The sequence below is a fragment of the Argentina silus genome (assembly GCF_951799395.1).
Source record: "Argentina silus genome assembly, chromosome: 21".
Taxonomy (NCBI): domain Eukaryota; kingdom Metazoa; phylum Chordata; class Actinopteri; order Argentiniformes; family Argentinidae; genus Argentina; species Argentina silus.
Genome location: NC_139675.1, coordinates 9,332,734 through 9,339,356, shown reverse-complemented (window position 1 = coordinate 9,339,356; position 6,623 = coordinate 9,332,734). Strand labels below are relative to the sequence as shown.

Here is a 6,623-nt window from a genome sequence, read left to right as displayed (position 1 = left end):
ATGATTTGGACTTTTAAATTGGTTCAATTTATTTAAACCTGTGGTGTGTGTGTGTCAATGATCAAATGTATGAAACTGTAATGAATGATGTGACGGGATACATCTCTTCTTTTTAGTTATGATCATTGATAATACATCATGATGGCCCAGTTATGCCTGACAATAGGCTATGTCACAACAAATGAACATTTGAGTTAATAAAAACCACATAGCAGTGTTTATGATTCAATCAGATATCTTTATTGTTCTGTAAACCGCATTGAAGCATCAAAGCGCACATGAACAGTAGCTAGTTAACAACAGCAGAAACACATCAACACTAACACTGATACAACCTCAGTCTACAGAGTGGAGTGACACCTGGGCTCAAGCAAAGGCCCCTGTTTGTATGTGACTCTATGGAGGCTAGAGAATAGCTGAGCACAGAACAGAGTCAAGGCAGAGGAATCAGCCACTCTCCACAGGGGGGTGTGAGGGGACCTACTCAGAACACTGGTCTCTCCTCAGTATCTGAGTGACCGTAGGCTGGGAGCTCTGGTGGGCCTCACAGGACACCGTCCCTGCCTTGGTCCACTCCTCAGCAGTGAGAGTCAGGGTGCTGCTCCAGCTGTAGAGGCCGTCCTTCTCCAGGACCCCGCGGCTGGCCTCCTGCGCCTTGTTGATCCCGTCCACATTCCATCTCATTGTCCAGTCTGAGGGGAAGCCCTTGTTGGCCAGACACATCAGTGTGGCCATACTCTTACTGGACAGCTCCTCACTAGAGGGGGGCAGGACCGTGAGGGTGGGGGCACGGTTACCTAGAACACACACAGAACATAGACATGAACTATGGTACAAGAGTCACTTATGCACAGTATCTAAATATACAGTCGTGACTTCGAAATGTATTATGTTAATTGGATCAATCTTATGAAGAAAACACCAAAAAGTCAACCAAAACGTGTCAGATGAACCATACAAACTTTAAATACGATCAGTGCGGTGTAACTGTCATAAAGTTGTTTGTCTGATGAGAATATTCATATGTTTAGTATTCACAGACTGAGAGAATTCTTAAGTGACTTTCTTGCACACATCAAATGTGTCATGAAGTTGGATGTTCAACACATCACTCAGACTAGTAACCTAACAACACAACATGTAACCATAACTACAATAACTGATACATTTACTAGTTGTTCCCTGAATTACACTTAAAACCCTAAAAAGCAAACATATTACTTAATTTGGACATTTTTGATTTGCTATATTATCAATTGAAATAAGACTCAGTCTATATTATTTTAAGAGAAAACTTTTAGAATGAATAGTAATGAAGGCAATTTTTAAAATAGATTATTCTGAAATGTTCCTCGTTGTTAGAAAGTAAGTAGATACATTAAATTACTCTGAACTGATCAGAAAGAAACATTAAAAGCTCATCACTTACTTCCAACATCAAGTCTGGTGCCGCTACCAAAAGTGTACCACAGTGATACAATCCCTATGACTGCCTGTACAAAAACCTCCCTCTCATTGTTCGTTTTTAGTCTCATGTTCATTTCTTCAGCTGATAAACTCATCCACCTACTTAGAGTTATACTATTCGCTTTTATTGAAATTACATTTTAAAATTGATTGAATAAAACAACATTAAAATTGGAAATGTTGTATTGCGATTTGTCAATTTGTCATTTTTTTTTTTTTTTTTACATTTTTTTCCCAATAATGTTCAAACATGAAATGAAAGAATGTGTTTCAACGTGAACAGGTGAATAAAGTTGTTAACTTTGTAGTTTACTTACTGCCAACATCCAGTCTGGTGCCGCTACCAAAAGTCCACCACAGTGATTGAGCGTAACTGAACGGCCGTACAAAAACCTCTCTGTGCTGTAAAGCTGCAGCTCCAACCACACAGATCTCACAAAGACAATCTCATTCAACACAAATCTCACCCAACAACCCCAAAGGAACACTTCATATGATCTCTTTCAGTAACAACACACATATGATTGATGTTGTGATTTAAATCCAGATTAGTCTTTTTCCTCTTGTTTATCAGGTGTCCTCATAGACACACAGCAGCCAGAGTCCAGCAGTAGATCCAGTGTTTGTATTCCTCCATATTGTCCTCATGACAGAGAGCAGCAGCAGCAGCTCTGACAGTGATTCATGTTGTATATTCCTTTATTAAAGATGCTGACCACAGACTTAACAGTGGTGGTGAAGTCACAGAGGACAGACACCACTACCAGAGGAATCCCACCAGCTTCAGTTGGCACAAGTGTTCACTAACTGATTTGAGGAACTTAAAAGTCCAAGCATGAGTGAACAGGCTGTTGATAACACATCTGACTAGACCGACATGAGGAACAGTATCACTTGTGAGGGTCTTTGATACATCACTAATGCAGAGATATAAACGTGAAGCAACATTTAAACATGTCACCTTTTTATTCAGTTTGTTGTTGTAAAAATGGATGTTTCACTCCACTTGAATAACCTCACTTCATTGAATCAGACAATACATTATACAAGCATTATGTGTGTGATTCTTTTAAGTCTAGAATGAGAAATTCCCTTTACTTTATTTGAAAAAAAAAAACTCAATACATATTCACATACAGTATTAAGCACACTTAATAGTTGAACACTCTCAAGGGAATTTCCTCATCTCCTGAAATAGACTTGAAACTTTAATTTGCATCATACTTTCTGACGTACTGCTCCATAAGTGCTTCCAGCCCTGTGAGTTCAACACTTCATGACTGAGAGCCGTCCTTCATGACAACAGAACCACAACCACAATGACTTCCATCATCGTCTTCATCTGGACATTTGCTCTCTGGATTCAAGGTGAGATCTGAAGTGATAAATCCCACACAAATGTACTTGTTCATTGATATACATTCTATAGTACTGCCTCAACGCTGATGTAGCCTTGGGCTCCGTTTACATGTCAAGTCTTCATTTGTTTTGCAGGATCCACTGGACAGTATGTTGTAACCCAGAGTCCTGCAGTGAAAGCTGTGTCATTGGGACAGTCAGTCAGTCTCAGCTGTAAAGTTAGCAGTGCTGTACATAGATATGATGATGGAGACGACAGTTTAACCTGGTACCAACAAAGACCTGGAGAAGCTCCTAAACTCCTCATTTACTATGCTAAAACACTTCAGTCTGGGACTCCATCTAGATTCAGTGGCAGTGGATCTGGGAGTGACTTCACTCTGACCATCAGTGGAGTCCAGGCTGAAGATGCAGGAGATTACTACTGTCAGAGTTTACACTACCCAAACAGTGTCTGGGTGTTCACACAGTGATACAGAGCCGTACAAAAACCTCCCTCAGTCAGACTGCACAGTGACTGCACTGCTACAGCTGGGACCTACTGCAGGTGCTGAGGGGGAAGAGACAGAGACATGGAACACTGACTGAACTATGATACGCTGAGCTAAATATAACAGTGATGCTGACAAAACAATATGTCACCTCATCCAACCACATACCAATGAAGTCCTGGAGTGGTTTCAAGTTGTTGAGAACACAGCAAGATGAGGACTTTTGAAGTGGAAGCACAAACACACTCCTCCCAACATCTAACGTCCCTAATAAGACTGCAGTTTAAAGTAGTGAATGATGTGTGTCACTGTGTGTGATGATGCTCCATACAGTATGCAGGGGAAGGCTTTGCTGACCCGTCCATTTGGACTTTCCACTCCCATTTAGACCCAGCATTGATTCGTGCCGTTCTCATTTATCATGACTCACAGCAGAATATGATCACTGTTCCATCACAATAGTAAAAAAACAATAGACCAGGATAGAACATCTCACTGTCCACTATATGAGATCAGAGCATCAATTCAATGGTAAATGTGAAGAGTCATCAGTTTCATGTGGAGCTCAAACACAGACAGTACTGACTCTGACCACTTGAGGGAAACATATAGTCATTATTGATAAGTTGATACGTTACTGTTTTAGTTTATTCATAGAAGATCCCCATTGGTTGTTACATCAGCAACAGCTACTCATACAGCTGCTGTATAACAAAGTATCAGAGTAAAAACATCCCTGACTCCAGTCTCTACTTCTAATCATCCTCTGCTTCCTAAAGAGCCTCCCTCTGTCTGGTTCTGGCACTGTCCATGTAGAACTGCTGCTCTCTCTCCTCACAGCACACAGCATCAAGCCTGACTCCACTGACCTCTTCAACTGTACTTCCTGGGGGACCATTTTAGACAGTGAAACTGTTCAACTGGTAGACTGGGAGCTGTGAGAGTGAAACTCACATTTGCATCTAGTCAGGGTGGGGTGGTTCTGCTCCTCTCAGAATAGAGCAGCCCTGTCACCAGATGTCCACCCATCCCCAGGGGCCTTAAACTGAGAAACCACTTAAAACTGAGGTAATTTTCAATGATTTGGACTTTTAAATTGGTTCAATTTATTTAAACCTGTGGTGTGTGTGTGTCAATGATCAAATGTATGAAACTGTAATGAATGATGTGACGGGATACATCTCTTCTTTTTAGTTATGATCATTGATAATACATCATGATGGCCCAGTTATGCCTGACAATAGGCTATGTCACAACAAATGAACATTTGAGTTAATAAAAACCACATAGCAGTGTTTATGATTCAATCAGATATCTTTATTGTTCTGTAAACCGCATTGAAGCATCAAAGCGCACATGAACAGTAGCTAGTTAACAACAGCAGAAACACATCAACACTAACACTGATACAACCTCAGTCTACAGAGTGGAGTGACACCTGGGCTCAAGCAAAGGCCCCTGTTTGTATGTGACTCTATGGAGGCTAGAGAATAGCTGAGCACAGAACAGAGTCAAGGCAGAGGAATCAGCCACTCTCCACAGGGGGGTGTGAGGGGACCTACTCAGAACACTGGTCTCTCCTCAGTATCTGAGTGACCGTAGGCTGGGAGCTCTGGTGGGCCTCACAGGACACCGTCCCTGCCTTGGTCCACTCCTCAGCAGTGAGAGTCAGGGTGCTGCTCCAGCTGTAGAGGCCGTCCTTCTCCAGGACCCCGCGGCTGGCCTCCTGCGCCTTGTTGATCCCGTCCACATTCCATCTCATTGTCCAGTCTGAGGGGAAGCCCTTGTTGGCCAGACACATCAGTGTGGCCATACTCTTACTGGACAGCTCCTCACTAGAGGGGGGCAGGACCGTGAGGGTGGGGGCACGGTTACCTAGAACACACACAGAACATAGACATGAACTATGGTACAAGAGTCACTTATGCACAGTATCTAAATATACAGTCGTGATTTAGAAATGTATTATGTTAATTGGATCAATCTTATGAAGAAAATACCAAAAAGTCAACCAAAACGCGTCAGATGAACCATACAAACTTTAAATACGATCAGTGCGGTGTAACTATGTCATAAAGTTGTTTGTCTGATGAGAATATTCATATGTTTAGTATTCACAGACTTAGAAATTCTTAAGTGACTTTCTTGCACACATCAAACGTGTCATGAAGTTGGATGTTCAACACATCACTCAGACTAGTAACCTAACAACACAACAGGTAACATGCAACCATAACTACAATAACTGATACATTTACTAGTTGTTGTCTAACCCTAACCCTAACCCTAACCCTAACCCTAACCCTGAATTACACTTAAAACCCTAAAAAGCAAACATATTACTTAATTTGGACATTTTTGATTTGCGAATTTATCAAATGAAATAAGACTCAGTCTATGTTATTTTAAGAGAAAACTTTTAGAATGAATAGTAATGAAGTAAATTTTTAGAATAGATTTTTCTGAAATGTTCCTCGTTGTTAGAAAGTAAGTACATACATTAAATTACTCTGAACTGATCAGAAAGAAACATTAAAAGCTCATCACTTACTTCCAACATCAAGTCTGGTGCCGCTACCAAAAGTGTACCACAGTGATACAATCCCTATGACTGCCTGTACAAAAACCTCCCTCTCATTGTGCAGGTGGCTATGAACGTTTCTAGACTCATGTTCATTTCTTCAGCTGATAAACTCATCCACCTACTTACAGTTATACTATTCGCTTTTATTGACATTACATTTTAAATTTGATTGAATAAAACAACATTAAAATTAGAAATGTTGTATTGCGATTTGTGTACTTTCTCAAAAAATAAAATGTATTTTTTTTTTCCAATAATGTTCAAACATGAAATGAAAGAATGTGTTTCAACGTGAACAGGTGAATAAAGTTGTTAACTTTGTAGTTTACTTACTGCCAACATCCAGTCTGGTGCCGCTACCAAAAGTCCACCACAGTGATTGAGCGTAACTGAACGGCCGTACAAAAACCTCTCTGTGCTGTAAAGCTGCAGCTCCAACCACACAGACCTCACAAAGACAATCTCATTCAACACAAATCTCACCCAACAACCCCAAAGGAACACTTCATATGATCTCTATCAGTAACAACACACATATGATTGATGTTGTGATTTAAATCCAGATTAGTCTTTTTCCTCTTGTTTATCAGGTGTCCTCATAGACACACAGCAGCCAGAGTCCAGCAGTAGATCCAGTGTTTGTATTCCCTCATGTCCTCATGACAGAGAGCAGCAGCAGCAGCAGCTCTGACACTGATTCATGTTGTATATTCCTTTATTAA

At 40.8% G+C, this 6,623-nt stretch overlaps 2 gene segments (V, D, J or C); both read right to left on the bottom strand.

The window, feature by feature from the left end:
• Positions 1–255: 255 nt before the first annotated feature.
• Positions 256–1,535, bottom strand: LOC310820919 (Ig lambda chain C region-like). The segment is given in 2 exons: positions 1,430–1,535; positions 256–797 (listed from the first exon to the last, which is right to left on the bottom strand).
• A 3,121-nt stretch (positions 1,536–4,656) lies between these two features.
• Positions 4,657–5,963, bottom strand: LOC310821130 (Ig kappa-b4 chain C region-like). The segment is given in 2 exons: positions 5,869–5,963; positions 4,657–5,192 (listed from the first exon to the last, which is right to left on the bottom strand).
• Between the last annotated feature and the right edge of the window lie 660 nt (positions 5,964–6,623).